The following is a 17,442-nucleotide window of genomic DNA, read 5'->3' as shown; positions in this document are numbered from 1 at the left end:
CATCCACATAATTTTTTCCTCCCCTTCTAAGTCAATATCAGTTAAAGCTGAGATATAATTAAGGAAAAATATGAGATAACACTTCTCTGCATTTACAGCTAACTACATGGAAGAACTTCAGTGGCTGATAAAACAATTCCTGAGCAATAAATTAATTAATCATATTTCAGAAAAGGAATGTGATTTTTTTTGATGCTTGCAGAAATGGTAGTAATCCAAGGACTAAAGTCAGAAGATGACAGAGCTGTTTATTTCAGCAGTGACAGCAGCACTGGGAATAAAGTAAATAATTCTAATAAGACCTCTGACTGCAGAATCGCTGTCATAGTGTTCCATAAATATACCATAGCTGTAAAAATACTGAATTTATACTCTGTAAAAATTCCTTATGAATGGTCTCTTCTACTTAAAGTTTTCCCCAGCGTTAGCATCACACTTTCTTGTGGGCTTTACCAAGAGGCATAAAGCCCTCTAATTCAGTTCGAGCATTACCAAAAATTTGGCACAGTGAAGTTTGAAAAATGTGTTCAATTGTCACATTTTCAGGGCTGAGCTGTGCAGAGTCTGAGACAGTGAAATCCCTGATAGCTTTAGGAATACAGGAGAATAGAATTTGAACTTCCAGAAGAGATCCTGCTCAGGACAGGCTTTCTGGACTCACTGGGGCAATCAAATTGCAGGAGCAAGCTGGCAGTCTGTCTTCTATAAGCCTTGGCTGCCAGGCATCCATCAGCCCCAGCTCTGCTCTGTGCTGGCTCTGCTCCCTATGTCTGTTTGTGCCAGGGGGTGGGTGTTGCAAGCTACAGCCTACAGCCAGGCCCAGACACCCAAAGGCACATGGCCATGTGTGCAAAAACACGTAGCTTGTGATTAATTCTGTCTGTAGTTTAGATAAAGGCAATGGCCAGACCACCAAGGATAAGTGAATTTCCATGGGTCTCACCAAATTCAGTGCAATCAACCGCAGTGGGAAGCTGTAAGGTCACAATTGCTGAGACTTGATGGTAAGGAGAAGATAAGTTAGCAGCTTAATGGATCTGCCTTCTTCCCAGTTACATCAGTAAGTGTCTTTAATGGTCTTTAATAACCAAGGCATCTGCTGTAGGTAATCATGGATGGTGCTTTTGAAGAACAATGTCAATCTAGCACTGCTCTGAAAATTGAGGACAAATGCTAAAGCTTTAAGGTGTCTTCTTAATCCACTAAAGAAAGAAGACTCCTAAGTACTTTCTAGCCAAGGCAGAAATACTAAATCATTAAAGGTCTGTGTTACAAGGTTTTACATATTATTAGGTTGTAGCAGCTCTGGGCATATAAGACCATATTGTGTACTGTATTGTTGTTTAAATATACATTTTCTTTATCATGTCCATCTGATTCTTCTTCTATATCCATAATAATAGTAGTAATAATAGTAGTAAAAATAATCCTTACATTATTATTAGAAAGAGGATGAGCAACCTATTCATTTGGGATCAAGACATGAATAGTCATGGGAGAGTTTATAAAACATTTCCTGGTGTTATTACACCCACTCAAGCTCCAAGGAAAATGATCAATATTTTGTACTGAACACATATCAGTTGCCTTGAGGACTTCACTGTTTAAATTTTTTAACTACAGAATTGCAAATAATTTAAGATCAAAAGAATTATATTAGCATGTAAATTTTGTCTTTCTGATCAAATTAATAATAGCAAAGATAATTATTCTGCTTATGAAAGAAAGATAATTGACCTGCTTATTAAAGATAATTGCCTCTGAAGAACAATTAATGCTATATTTATTAAGTAGGGAGAGTAAGCACACATAAGGATTAGTAGTGTAATAAACCATATATAAAGTGGTTTTGTGAGAAAGTAATGTAAACATACTGTGTTCATTTGTAAGATTTCACTTTTAAGATTTCCAGATTTTTGTAATTGATGAAACTAGAATGCATATTTGTATAATAGTTTGAGCATATTTTATTGGATCTTTCACGTTTGTACAATATTTTTATTTAATAATAATACTCTTAAATAATTTGTTTTAAAATCTGAGTTGTGTCTTCATCAAGGAAGTTTAATTACCTTCCACTTGATCATCTATTACCTTGCTGAAAGGAAGGAAAACTTTTGAAAAAAATGGCTGACTTAGTAGGTCAGGAAATTCATCCCATTGCCTAAAAACACAGTAATAAAAAAAGAGAAAAACATCTACTAGTGTACACCTTGAAAAAAAGCTTATTATTCTAATGAAAAGGAAGAAAAAATTATCAAGTGTCTGTTCTTCCAAAGCTCGTTTCCAGCCTTGCCAAGCTCACCATCCCCGCTGCAACCCTCTGACCGCACATAGCAGACAGAGCTGCTAGGGAGAGTGGCAGTGTAAAATGAGGATAAATGGCTGACATGCAGCCATTCATGCAATATTGGAAAATGTTTTCTTCCAGCAACCATTTACAAAGTACAGGGCTGGAAGTGGGCAGAAAGCATGTGCATTTGGGAGAAGTGGAGTTTTGTAAAGTGCTGCCACGCAGCTAAGGGCAAAGAGAGCACCTGGTGCTAGGCCTAACAGGGAGCTAACAGGACAGTCACCATCTTCCTCACAGCGTGACATGACTGGGCAGCTAAAACCCACAAATTCTGAGGGCTTAAGATGGAGTTGTGTCTGTGGGGACCTTGGCACCGTGCCTGGCCTGTAAGTACCAGCGAGGGTGAGCTGTGTGTCAGTCCTTAGCTCCTGCGCTCAGGCCTCCTCCAACAGCACAGACCTCGCCTGGTTTCCGTCAGCCTGTCTACGCAGACGAAAGCAACATCCTTCCAAGGTCAGCGGGCAGAGCTCCTGGAGTGCAGCCATTTGTCTGTACAGGTGTACAGCTCACACAGTCAGGGTGTCTCCCAGCAGGAAGCACAGGCCACTGTTAATGGAGCCAAAGTGGCTCCTGAAGGGGAGCTCTGTCTGTAGTGAAGCTCATGCACGGCTCCTTGCACCTTAAGCTGGAGGTGTCTTGCCTCACTGGTCTGTTTAGGGGTTTCCTAAAATGGATTCTCCAGACGTGGCATATCCTGCCATGTAAGGTGCAGACAGCAGAAGGGAACCGCTAAGCACAATGCTTTCCCTGGTTTCCAAGCATCCTGTGACTCTGTCACCCTCTCAGTCCAACACAGTGCAGCTCACCAGGAGAGGAAAGGACAACACCTTACCTGCAGTTTTCTGCTGTCTCATTCCAGCCCTTTAACCCTGTGTCCAAAGATCTCCCTGTATTACTTCAAATATAATCTCTTTTACCTTCACAAAACCTTTCTGATCTTCTTCTCACCCAACCCCACATTCCTCATTTGGTGCTGGGCTTCTGACTACTGCCTCTGAGCACGATCCCATCTCCAACATCTCCTGTTACACTTCAATAGAAGCATTTGCATGCCTTTCCCAATGCTACTTCTCACTTTAGGAAGGCCACAGACACAGCTATGCCATTCTTCCCCTTTAACTCCCTATTTAAATTTTTTCTTTGTCTAGAAGCTAACAAAGCAATTAGCCACAGTTATGCTACAAGCATGCTGGTGGCTGTCAGGATGGCTGATCTGATAACACTTTTACTTATATAATTTTCCTCTTTTTTCCGTCCTCTCTCCCTCAAGCACATCATGCACTGTCAGCTGTTGTAGATTTCAAGCATAAGTCATTTTTTGAAGCCCAGTTTTCTTTAGGTTTTTTTCCGTGCCTAGCAGTCAGGCCTCTAGTGGTAACCTGCTCTCCTCTACTACTCATATACAAATTATTCTATTTGGAAAAATGTTTAAAATATGCCTAATATTGAAATAATTCATTCCTTCGCAGTAGCAAGTAATTAGCAGATCTCCTTCTCCTTCCAGATTAGTTATATTATTTCTCAGGAGCCTGATAAGAGATGCTGATGAGGTACAAAAGAAGGTAAACTCGTCAATATTTAACCCACACAACAACATTCTAAGAGAGACTTTGTCAGAGTACCAAATATTTCTATGTTGTGGGAATTTAGTTATGTCTTGTCTGCTTCATGGGAACAGTAACCTAGATACAGAGCATGACACTGATAAACATAACTCAATATTTGGCATGTTCTGAACAGCTGTATTTCAGAGGAAATTATTCGAATTTGTTTTTATAGATCATAAGCCTGAAACTAAATTACAGCCATGAATTTTGGCTCAGCAGAGTTCTCTGAACTGCAACAGCAAAGTCTAAGATAAAGTCTGGGGTTTTTAGCCTCCCAGAAAATAGAATGAAACTTCCCTTTCTTCTTAAAACAGCAAACCAACCACTGTATGTTTCACCCTATAGTAACATTTTTAATTATAAATGTTATTTTTCCATAGAGTTGGACTAAGTGAAAAAGTGGTCTGGGTTTAAAGGAATTGCTACAGGTTGGGAGCAAATGAGAAACAGTTTTGTTCAGTTATTTTATTCATGTACAAGTAAAAGAACAGATTAAGACTGATTTAATGGGAATGTGTCCACGTTATAAAAATTAAATGTGGCTGCTTCGCACTTTGTTTCCAACCACTTGAGATTTTTCTGGTGAACATTGAACTCCTATTTTCATGAGCAAATACAACTGGTAACTCTAATTGTAGAAAGCATAGCTTCCTTTTTTTTCATCATCCTTGCAAGGAAAATATCTTCAAGCCTCTCTAGTTGATAAATGAATAATGAATTTAGCTCACTGTGACTCAGCAAAGGGAAAGACACAATATGAAAATCTCAAAAGTAGTACTAAATTTTTAAATCAAACATATCCATAACAGTTGCCCACCTATAGATGCTGTAGATTAGCACTTGTGTCACGTACTAATCTTGAGTATTTACAACTTCCCAAGCAAAATAGTAAAAGGAAAAGCTAGATTTGAAATTGTTGTTTTTATCAATCGTTTCTTATTCTCCTGCAGAATTACAGCACCACAGGAAAAAGGGACTACACCACAGAGACACAAACAAGTGCAGAAATCAGTGCTGCTTTGCTTAAAATTTTTGATAGTATCACAAAGGAATTTCCCACATATTTCAGTCTGACACAATCTTATATTTTAATTTCTAAATGCTTGTGAATTGCTGCATACCACTGTGCAAACAAAACCCACTATATCCTTAAATGATAATTAAATTATTTTAAAATTTAACACACTTCCTGGATCAATTTCCTAAATTCAGCTGAGCTGCACTCAACACTGAGCTTGCAAGGAAACAGAAGAGAAAAATTATTTTTGTTATCTTCACATGTCTCTGCTGGTTGTAAGAGTGTCTTTGAGAGCCCATTCATTTCAAGGTGCTTCAGATTTCATCTGTAACATCTTTGTTTATCTCCATCAATTATACATTTATCAGGCTGAATAAAAAATTCAAAGAAAAATTTTGTTCCACTCTATTAATGAGTTTTCAGCATATCTGATACAAGTTATGTAGCGATAAAAGCTATATAATCATGCAATTAATTATTCTCTTTTCTTCCATAAATGATGCATAAGGTTTTGTTACCAAGAGGAAGGAATAGTCCTCTAGTCATCGAGACATTAAAATTATTAGGCATTCAGGTGAGAAAATGTATACTTAATTAGGATTACTGCTTGAACTAACAAAATACAAGATATTCAAATAGTTGGTATCCACTATAACCCATCTGTAGTTTTTTTTCTTGTATGATCAAGCCCAAAATAATACTAACTTTTTATTTCTGGCCTTTATTGCTTTTTATCTGGAAAGGTGGTACACCTTGTTTAGATTTAAAATGAAATTGTACATAGTCACTTGTCATCTTTCTCCATGTTTTTTGCTTTGTTTCACATGGCAGTTCTTAAGACTGTGAGACTTACACTTGGGAGAGAGTGGTGAGTGAAGGCTGAAACTTCTTAGGGTTGGTTAGCCCATGCCACCCAGACTGGAAAGATACAGTGGCTCTGGTTGCAAGGTAGAAACTGTGCATGCCAGTGAGACTGCAAAGTTGTAATGTAGGCTAGAAATCAATTCTTGTGCTGATATCTACTAACAAAAACTCACCCTCTCTTCAAGAATCCTCCATTTCAGTGTTTTACTACTTTGACACCCCATTTGATAAGTTCTTACGCATCCTTGTCCTGGTGCCTTGCTTAAGGAACCTGAAACAAAACAGCTGGAAAGAAAAATAACTGCCCAGAGTCCTTCCATGAGCACAGATGTACACTTTATTTTCTATTTCACAAGACACTGCATTGCTTTTGCATGCAGCAGAATCTCATTCTTTTGTACTTCATTATTCATAAATTGGGTAAGCCACACAACCCATGCAAAAGTTAAGTTCTTCCCACATCCAGTAAAAAAAACTCAAAAGCAGATGCTAATGGGATGCTTTAATTTCAGTAAATCATTGGTTTTGTGGAAAGAAAAGTCGTGACTTTCACCTGTCTGCTAATAATTAAATTTAAAACTGAATTGCCACCATTAATTAAAGCTAAGTCCCATATTCCACGTATTTCAAGATAACTACTGTTACGTTCCTCAAGAATGCACTTTCTTTTCAGAGAAGCAAGAGTTATAATGCTGCCAAATAAATTTCTTCACCTTCCATGGGGAAGTATGTAAACAGTGAAATGGAAAATGTTATATAAAAGGAAATGAATCAGCCAGAAAGAATATATTTTTTTAATTCATCAGCATGAAATTATACTAATTTGGAACCTAATCAAGTCTGTGCTATGAGCACAACTAAGGGTCAACACGGTATCTCCTTCAAGATGGATATATTTTGAGTATTTTCAGTTTAAATAATTCATTCCATTCATAGCGTCCAAGGTCAGCATAAAACAACTTTTCTGAGTAATAACTAAGCAGAAACAAATCATAGATTGTTTATATCTTAATCAAAGATATAAACATCTATCCAGATATTTAACAGGTTCTGGAGAACTGCTCTGTGTTTGCTCTCGTTAACTCATTTGAAACTCAGAGCAGCCTTAGCCTAGACTAAAAATTAAACTAACATTTCAGAAAGTAACAGATGGGAAAAAGAGAGGTTTAAACACAAAGCTAAATGCCACTGCTGGAAATCAAGCACCACCAGAAAGAACAAAAAGCAATTTATTCAAAGGACTAAGTCCAGCTACTGAATGGCAAGAAACTCGTAAATCCTTCAGTACAACATTAAAAATTAAAACATCTGCTTTATTATAATTATTGCAAACACCCAGATTTAGTGCCAGCCATTCTTTTTATGTATAAGGCCATCTTTCTAATCAACACAAACGCAGCCCTGCAGATGTGGCATCCACTCCAAAGTTTTTGTGCTGTTTCAAATCTTGCAGAATTTTGATACACTTGAGTTAATTTGTTGATGAATATTCTGGCTGCTGCTTTTCCTCCAGCTTCTCTCTGTGGCCATACTTTCATATGGGAGGTTTAATGTCAAATTAAGGTCAAATTTTTAGTCTTACAACAGAGCCAAAGATGGACATTTTGACATATATTTATCAATTGCAATATCATAAAATAAAATTAAAAGTAAAGCACAAAACATAAATTCTAATTTTGCTTACAACTGGCTAAATGGGAGAACATGAACTTGAAAAGATGCATGGAGGAAATAAAAGGAAAACTGGTGATTCAGAGTGAGCCTAATTCATCACAGGCATGTGTAGAATTGGCTGCAGTTCTAGCATTTAATTAGGACTCTTGTCCTCAGGAAAACAAATTGAAAAATATACTTAAGCCAATCCTTCAGTAGACAGGAAAATAAATGTAAAAATATCTTTAAAGTTTTTAACATTCAACTTTTATGTATAATTTAATAGGGCAAATAAGGCAATTTACATTGACATTTTGTTATACAAAATATTTTCTTTTAAAGTATTATGCTATTAATATTGTCATTAATTAACATTGTCAAATAAACTTATGATGTAGTTAGCTACCACCAGCCAGCCTCCTATCTTACTGAAATTTCTTTGAACATATCAAAATTAAAATACAGAACACAACTGGGATGATAAACCTTCAAAGGCTTTCCTTAGTCTGGAATATATCAGGAAAAGTACCAGGAGAGCTGCTCATCACCAAAATTCATTCAATACCTTTTACTCCAATCAAAAAATGATGAGACTATTCTGAAAAAAAATAGCTTTTTTGGGTTTTTTATTTCAAAGAAGGATTTATTTGAAATTGTCCTTGTTTAAACCTATTTGCCTAAACCAAATACCTTTTCAGCTGTCCTAAAAATCTCAAGCCCCTCTTCAAATCTTTTCACTGTCTTTCTTTCATCCACTGCATTAGATTTCATCTCTGTGGATGAAATCCTATTCCTTACACACACACATGTCCAGGTGCTCTCTTCAGTGTCAATAATCCACCTTTAACTCAGTCTGGGTGGTTTAATCCTTTCCACAGAACATTTCCTGCCAACGTATAAATCTTGCTTATGTCCTTCTCTTACCCTGCATGTGCTGACCATACTCATCCCTTTCTTTCCAGTTTATTATTTCTCTTAAAAAAAACCCTTTCCTTCACTTCTCTCCAAAGAAATGCCAATCTCATAAAACAGTGAAGGTTTATAATAATGACTTTTATTAGAATCACCATTGTTTATATGGTTACACCTACCCTTTACAACTCTTTAGTCCACAAAACTCCTAAGAGCCGTGGCTCAGACAGGAGCAATCAGTTGCATTTCTCACACTATGAGATAGCCTTGGGTACTGCTGATCCAGTCATCCATCAAAGGTCCCAATTCATGTTGACATCAGCCACAACTTCCTGACCTTGCGCAGTGGGTTTACATCGAAAGATCACCTCTCAATTAATGCTTCATACTTTCTATGGCAGAAACTTGCTGAACCTTTTGACATGGAAAACAGATGCTGGACCTCACTGAAAAGAGTCATTGCATTTTAGGAACGATGTGTTCATACATTCCCACACTCCAAATAATTGGTAAGTCTGTCAGAAGTCTTCAGAAATCAGTCTGACAGGCACATGCTACTTTGTCAATGTACATGAATTTTCCTTACTACTATGCTCCAATTTACTCATGTGGTATGCAAGGTTCATCAACACCAGCTGCTCTCTACTTATCATAACATTAACAAGGCTCTTTCCAGACTTTGATCCAAAGAGTGGAGGCTAAGCAGCAAATCCATTTATGCAATGAACCAATTTCTGTCTAGTTATCTGTCCTCAGGTCTGCCACCACTGTTCCAGGCACAGCCAGTTGCACGAGAGCAAATGTGCTCAACATCATGTCTTGCCTGATGCCAATACTGGCTCCTGGAGGCAAAAGACCATATCAATTAATCTGTTTGTTTCAGCAGATGGATTGCGTGCTACTCTATCTTAGTATTCAAAGCAATTTTACTTTGCCTGCTTCACAGTTAACTCAGAAAATGTGTGCTGGTGGGTGATTTATTCTTGCATGTGACTGAATAACCTAACCCTTCATTTGAAAGAGGTTTTAGGCTGTTAATAGGGAATATATTTTCTATATAATCAGAAATAACACCTTTTTTCTCCTTCATACTTAGGCTTCAGCTTACAGTGCATTGTGTTTCTTGATTGCATCTTTTGTATGCTGGTCTTTGTGAGACTTCACAGAGGAAACTGCTCTTTCTGTGAGGTGAGTCGCTATTCAATTACCAAAGAACAGTTTTGCTAAATAATATATGCATTTCTTGTTGCATAGCATTTTTTATTCAACAATTAGTCTACATCAAAACATCACAATCCTTTCTGTTATATTTGTTCTCATATTCAGTGCACATTAGTAACCCTTTCAGTGATAAATATTTTCCACAGCCACACACTCCTTGCTCACTCTGGCTGAGATTCTGCTGCCTTTCCTTTTGCGAGCACTGTAGGTAGTGTAGCAGCATGCAGTGTGTAACACCTACTCAGCTTTCTAGAGGACCTTCATTCTTTCAAGGGTTTGCAGATTTTCCTCCAAAGCTACATCTCTATATCCAATATCCCTTGGGAAGCTGCTGCAGGGACTCCCAGAAGTTTTTCCCTTGGTGGAGTCCTTGCTGTCCACTTCACTTCATAGTGTGGTCTCTAAAAGATGTTTATTTCACTATCCATTACATTGAATGTGGGTCAGTTTAAAACAAATTGTTGTAACAACCAAACTGGAATGTAGTCAGCATTTAAAGGAGGGGAAAAAAACCCCAAGCAACCCAAACCCACTCCCCTTCATTCCTTCACACCCTCCCTACAACACCAAAACAAAAAAAAACAAAACCCAAAGAACCAAAACCAAACCAAAACCAACAACAAACATGTAAGAAGATTTGTTGGTACATGGAGCATCTATGCCAGGGGTGAGTGGCAGGTGAGTATGGCGGGAAAATGAAATGTGGTAGATGGCTTGGATGAGGAAGTCCATTTTCATTTATTGAATGAAAGTCCTTGCAGCTGAACAAGGTCTGTCCTCGAAAGTATTTCTGTGTCCAGAAAATATGAGGAAAATACATCTGTCTTTATTATTCTGGTCCCCACACTGACCTTCTAAAATGAGATTTTCAAAATATCACACTTCTAAATGAGAATAAGACGTAGCAGCATAAAAAGGCTTCCTCTGTGACAGAGGGAGAAATGTAATGCATAAGAATTTACGAGTGCAAATTGGCAGTTCAAAATAAAATATAGCACATATACTTGAATTTCTAGCTTAGGAAAGGTTAAAACCCAAAATACCACCAACTTTTTCTAACAAATAGTTTTCATTTGCTACTCAGAGTGTCTTTTAGGAATTCTTCAGAACTGTCAAACAGTTATCTCCATTGGCAAGTACCTTGCAAACATATCTTCACTACAAACTGGGATCCAAATGACATCTACTTCCCATTTTTGTCAAGTACCCAGACTGGCAAATTCCATAGAGATCAAGGAGGCAGACAATGTTTAAGATTATGTCGTTTCAGTGGGTGCACATATTTTCCTATTTGGTCCCAACAGATTTCCTACAAATCTCAATCTTAGAGCGTATCTGTTAATGAACCATAGGGTGAAACTCCCCTGCTGATCTTACAGCTATGAAGCAACAAACCCAGTCTGACACAGTGAATCATAATACTTAGCATCTGAAGAGGTAACTAAAAAGAGAGATGTAAAAGCCAGAATCACATTTACAGACATTTTCCCCTCCTGCTTCTCCAACTGCATCAAGAGTGAAATGATTTAAGGTCAAATTCTCACCAGGCAAAGCAGTGTATGCTCAGTGCAGCATGAAACCACCATCCTTATTATCACAGAACCCACTTAGAGTGAAAAAATGAAAAATTTCAGTAAGCACAGCTTTACCAGAAAAAGAAGAACTAATTCTAAGAACATTCATGGCTGAGTGGTGCTACTATAAAGATGGTGCCTCAACAGAAGCAATGCTTGCTTGGATCAGTTCATTGTCTCCCTTATCAGTTACTTCAAATATCTTGTTATTTACTGTCAAATATTACCATTTCTTTTCAGCCAACTAAAAATTAACTTAAGACTACTTCTTGCAACCAGTAAACACACTTACAAATAAAAAGTTTACCAATAAAACTCTCACAAACGTGGAAGTCATCATTATTCTGAGGGTTTACAAAGGAACCACTTTTGCTAATCGATTTTTACTATACTCTTGGCTATAATGGATTCACTGGCATTTTTTTTCCTTCTGTGAACTCTTTGCTCTCAATTCTTCCTGTGCTTCGTGGGATCTGTGTGGATGTGAAGAGCATGCACAGCCCCTGGCCAAGTGCTAATGTACACTGGCAGTATTCATGAAGGAAGCAATAAACTATGCCCACCAGCTTCCCCAGAGTCTGTTGCAGAAGTCATCATTTTTTTAATGTCAGCAGAAAATGGTGTTTTGGGCAGAGTAATAAATTCTTCAGTTTTGTGACTTAGAACTGAAACATGCTTTATGAAGACTTTGGTCCACGTTTGAAATTTATACTCCATTTTTTTTCCACTTCAAATTTTCTGAAACTTTGGCATTTGAGTACAAAATTCATCTCCCCTCCTGATCTGATATTAGTCATTCATAATTGGTTGGAGTGCTCTAGAAGGAGCCTGGGCATTGTTGCACCTCTGTCTATGCCAAGGGCTGAAGAGAAGGGTTCTGGCTCTGACATTACCTGGCAAAAGATGACAAGCATCTGACTGCTCCACCACCAGTTTGAAGTGTGCTGGAACATCTTGTTTGTGTCCTTCTCCAGACTGTTGGCTTGCCACCTCACACGCATCAACATTGGGATACCCAGCTGCTGTGCCATCTTGGGCCCCCAAGAGGACTGTCACACACCCCCAAGCTTAGGACCTTCATTTACATTCTCCAAGACCCATGCACTGCTTTCAGACGTGGATTAGCATCTCTGACTTGTACAAGGAAATAAAGCAATGCTCAAGCTCAGACACTGCAAACCCAAGATACCCAGTGAAGGTACCAGGATGTTTCAAAGGATCTGCTTCTTCAAATCCTTTCCTGTCTTGCTATGATCCACATCTTATGGTAAGAATGAGCAGCAGTAATATCCTCATTTCAATGGTTGCTCATTCAGGGGAATGGCCTTGTTAACAACTTATTTTTGCAGAAGATAACTATAATAAAGAAGCAGTGTAATTGAAACAAAAAAAAAAAGTGGTGTGATGCTTCCATGATTAAATAAGGTCATATGATTTAGAGTTAATCCATTCTCCCTAGAACACCTTTTCAAAGCTAATAGATTAATTTATATGTCCAGAAGTTTATTTTGCCTTATATGATCTGTGGATGCTGGTGGTTTTATTTGATTGTTAGCTTTTTAAGTGAGAATTTAGGGTATTTAAATAAAACATGATATTTTTTCTAGGAGAAAAATGATTTTACTTTAAAGATTAACCTGAAACACTTTTCTACTCTTTCATTTTCATGAAGGGGTCAGAGAGTCAGGCTCATTTGTAAGGTAATCCTGGACAAAAGAGGAATCCCAGAGGTTTAATTCAGTCTTTTCTTAACATCACTGGTAGTCGGACCAAGCCCTGTCCTAGATGAGCCATGGAAGCAGACCCTCACATTCTTGTGCCTCCAACAAAAGCCTTAATACAAGAGAATCAGCATCAGAGTATCACAGCAGTGACTTGAGCATATAGAAATCCTGGATGCAGCTGGAGATATGTATAAGAACAAAAGACACAATATGAATTAGTGACTGTTGTGCAAAGCACCTACGGGGACTTGTCCTTCAGTGAATGCCGTTTCTGTGGTTCATGCAGTGATATTCATAAAATATTCTGAAGGTTATGAAAGGGCCAACATTTTTCCTGTTGTTTTATCTTGCTTTCACATGATTAATTACTGCCTACCTGTTAGAATGTTGGAGTGGCTGCAGCTCCCGAGGGAAGCCAACCTCAACTGGTTGAATAAGCACTTTCCCAGACTGTGGCAAAGTGGAAGCAAATTGTGTCTACAGCAAAAGTGCCTTCTGACATACCATCCACTTTCAGACTGAAGAATTTTGCCTGCTTCCTCCTCCTGTGAAGTGTCAGGCTGCCCCCTCAGAAAATGTGGATAGTAATTAGGGCAAAACCTAAGCAGAAATTGTCCTGTGCTGAGTCAATACCACTCCACTCAGGAAACCTTGTAACCCCCCAGCTGCAGCGCTGGCTCTGTGAGGACGAGAGGGATAAGGTGACCTGTAATCTCCACCTCAGTGCAGTGCTGCAGTTTGCAGGGCTGGATGGCACTGGGCAGCCATGGTTACACAAGTGTGGGTGTCCTGTACGTCACCTCAAAGGCTTCTCTCAGGGCTGGCATGAGAGGCTGCCCAGACTCAGATTTCTCCTTGTGGGCTCAGCTGCCTGATCTCACATGGGAGAGGAATGTAGCCAGGGCAGTAAAATGACTTGTGTTGACATGGTAGTATTGCTAATAATATCTGAACATGTGTGTATGATTTTCAAGAGAAAAAAGAGAGAGCCTTTGGAGGCCAGACATATTTTACAGGTACTGCTAATTTCCTTCAAAATTACACAGTAATCGCAGTACCTTTTTATTGCTTTGAAGATACTTATCTTAATACCACTAATTCTTACATAATGATTTTTTTATTGAAAAAGTGTTTGTCTAAGAATCAACACCATGTATTATTAAACACTAAGACTACTCAACTATTAATTATAATACTGCATTGATTAAATTAACTCATTGTTTTTTTTTCTCAATGTTTGTATCTAGAATCTTGGCCCTCTGTTGTTATATTTTTATCCAATTATTAAACCACATGTGCATGTATACATGTATGTTTACATGTAACAATTAATTGATTAGAATTGCTGCAATTAACAGTCTACAGTGATGGCCCACAGAAAGGAAACAAACATCAGTTCCACATCATGAAAGCAGTCACTTAAAATAACACGATAAACAAAGGACAGGTCAACTGCTGACCAAATTAAGCACCTCAGAATGATCAATGCAGACAAACCAGTGACATAAGCTATCCCTAAAGCAGTCTCGGAAGAAGTCAGACAAGCCAGAGCAAAAGCTACTCTTTTGAAACATTTCATGAATATCAACACTCCACTCTCCTAAGAAAAAGAAACAAACAAGAAGACAGCAACAACTGGCTGAACACTGTGTTTTCTAGAAGCAGCTTAATTATATCAACTTTGGATTAATGTTATGAATAACAACATTGACAGTATCAATCATTGCTAGAGTTTCTTTTGTGCATTTTACACCAAGAATAAGCTTTCTAACATTGACCTCAGTGAGAACTTGCTGCTCAAATCCGTCTTCCCAGTTAAAAAAATGTGAAGTCAGACGTGAGAAGAAGAAAATAAAATGCTTGCAATATCCTCATGTTTCTCCTGGTGGAGAAATGCATTACAGACCCCAGTGGCAGGCAATTTCTGCCTGAGGATTTTTACTGACAGCGAATGCATTTATTGATTACCACCACGTGAAGCTCAACAAAAGATCTAATAACAGACTACTCAACATGTAGCCTGGGGATCTATCTGGATGCTTAAAAATCTAGTACAGGAGTTTGGAAAGGATTTGTCAGGGCTCTTGGCTACTTCTGGCGCTGTGGGACCAAGTTCTGCCATGGTGGCAATGCCTGGCCCTGCCTGCCCCTTCCTGGCTTGGCGGTATTGCTGCCCTCATCTCCCAGCTTGCCTTCCCCTGGCGAGGAGCCCAGCTTTTGCTGCTCCCCTACAGAGTTGTGTAGGAGATGATTTTAAAACATCTCTTTTAAATGTCAAAGCACTTTCCCCAGCTGAACATGTTACATAGTAATGGGTTATTTCTTGGCCCTTGGTTCAAGGCCAGACAGTACATTTTATGCTAGCTGTGGGAAAAGGAGCGAGAATTTTTTTCGTGCCTTTTTTCCATTCTGTTTTGTTCTGTAAGCAAAGCAATTACAGTCATGCACCAAAAAAGACTTTCCAGCTGTGGAAAGTCCCACAGGAGAAATTTTGAGGAAAAAACTGCCTCTAGAGTATTCTGCTAGAGGGTTCATCTCTGCTCAGTGCACTGCCAACGCAGATAACTGACCCTGCATGGAAAGCGCTACAGCACTGAACTGCAGATGTGACAGCTGGAAGGATACAACAACATTTGTGACATTCATATGCCATCAAACAATTGACCCTCAGGAACCTTACCTGTCTCTGTATCTCCAGTGGAAACATGATACCAGGCCTGGTCACTCCTCAAGGTAGATCTCAAGGAGGTCCAAATATATGAGGGAAAACACATGGTGCTCAAATGGTAGAAAAGTCCTAAAGTTATTTCCAAGAAATCCATTAAATGCTCAAGATGTATTAGGCTTCTGACAGCAGCTAGCCACATCTAGGTGAAATAGAACTGCAGCTGCTAGAATATCAGGACTGTGTGATTTACAAAATGATCTCTGGGATGTCCTAGCCTTGTGTTCAATATTGATTCACTTTCTGTGTCCTGGCCAAAGAGCAGTGTTCAGAGTAACATGTGATGCGCTTTTCTGAAGGCTCCTTATCATGGGACTAGGCCTACTCTTAATTAGGATGTTTTCAGTAGGATTTTCCCAAAGCCTCTGTCAAAATATCTCTGCACTGCTCTCAATAACAATTAGAGATATTTTTCCATGCATATACAGATATGATATGATATAGATATGTATGAACAAATACAGATACGTCATCCAAATTTCTGGTGCCTTTATCTTTGGTATAGACTGCAACACCTTGTGATAGTGTTAGATAGGAGTAATTTGCTACTCAACTCTTCACCTTATGCTTGCACCCATGTCCCTCATCTGTGGAACCAGCCATGGACAGCATTACGAGTTTCAAACCACTCAACAGATTCTAGCAGCTCCCATCCCTTCCAAAAACCCAATTTGGCAGAATTATATTTTCTTCCTCCTCTCCAACTGTGCAATTCACACACACTCACAACTTGCCTTACCTCAAAACCTCCTGATGTGAAGGCTGGATTCAGTCCAGAAGCAACAGGACAAGAAAGAGTTACTGACCAAAGTGCAATTTTACTCCAAGTTTTCTACATCCCTTAAGTCCACTCTGAAACTATATATCCTCTTATTCAGTAAAGGACAGTGCTAGAGGCAGTGGGATACCAGCAAGAGGAGAGGAAAGGCAGGAGTGGGCAATGGCACGATGGATGCAATGAAACGTCCTAGCTCCCACCTTTCCTTTCTGGCTCCAGACATAGCTTCAAAACCTCTGAGGCAGCAGGAAAAATTGTCCAGCAGTAATTTTCAAGGTAAATACAATTAGTGCATTAAGATTATTTCATGAAATGGTTTCTTTTTCTCCATCACAAGAGTGCCATCTTTGACTGCTACTAAAAAGGACTGTAAACTCCACAGCGGACAGGCTGAAAAACACCACTGAGGGTTACTTGATGGCTGGTTTTCTGCACAGAAGCTCTGCTGCAGTCCCGTGTCTTTGAGTAAAGCACGTGCACTGCTATCAGATGCTTAAGCTTTCAGAAATGCTGTAGAGAAAGAGGGGCTGCCACTAGGATGTCGGATGTGCAAGCACTTTTCTGCATCCCAGGGATACGGAGGACATTTTTCATTGGTTTTTTCTCCTTTTGGTTTTTTCCCAAACCAAACTGCAGAGTATTTTTAACTCCTTTAATTTGAGCTGGCAGTATGAGCACTTTTTAGTTTACCTAACTTTGACATCTAGTGCCTAAGTCCACATCACTTATTAACAGCAACAAAAGCCTAAGGCAACCTTAGAGGCTAAGACATTTAACAAAGATAATATTACATCAAATCTGTGTTGTCTTAAGGTACATTTGCTCCTGAGTTCACTCCAAAGTTACACCACTGGCTTTCTAGAAGCAGTATCAATTTCGAAGAATTAAAAAATGTCTAGTGGAAAGAAAGTTTCAAACTTTGTATGGGAGTTCTAAACATTTTAAGGGAAGGCTTCAAGTGACTATGTTCTTACAAAGAACAAAACTCCATTCTAGTGAGAGCCCACCTGGAG

The 17,442-nt window shown here is 38.7% G+C and overlaps 1 long non-coding RNA gene across 3 annotated transcripts in view; it reads left to right on the top strand.

The window, feature by feature from the left end:
• Window positions 1-2,138: 2,138 nt before the first annotated feature.
• Window positions 2,139-17,442, top strand: part of LOC116444500 — a 51,173-nt gene continuing 35,869 nt past the window's right edge. For 2 of the 3 annotated variants that reach the window (XR_004240342.1, XR_004240343.1), the window contains exons 1-2: window positions 6,348-8,916; window positions 9,504-9,595. This is a non-coding gene — a long non-coding RNA (uncharacterized LOC116444500). Of the gene's footprint in view, window positions 5,553-6,347; window positions 8,917-9,503; window positions 9,596-17,442 lie in introns of those variants that run through there. The other variant, XR_004240341.1, reaches the window with a different exon arrangement.

The sequence above is a fragment of the Corvus moneduloides genome, chromosome 5 (assembly GCF_009650955.1).
Source record: "Corvus moneduloides isolate bCorMon1 chromosome 5, bCorMon1.pri, whole genome shotgun sequence".
NCBI lineage: Eukaryota > Metazoa > Chordata > Aves > Passeriformes > Corvidae > Corvus > Corvus moneduloides.
Note: the sequence above shows the minus strand (reverse complement) of the source record. Positions and strands in the feature narration are given on the sequence as shown.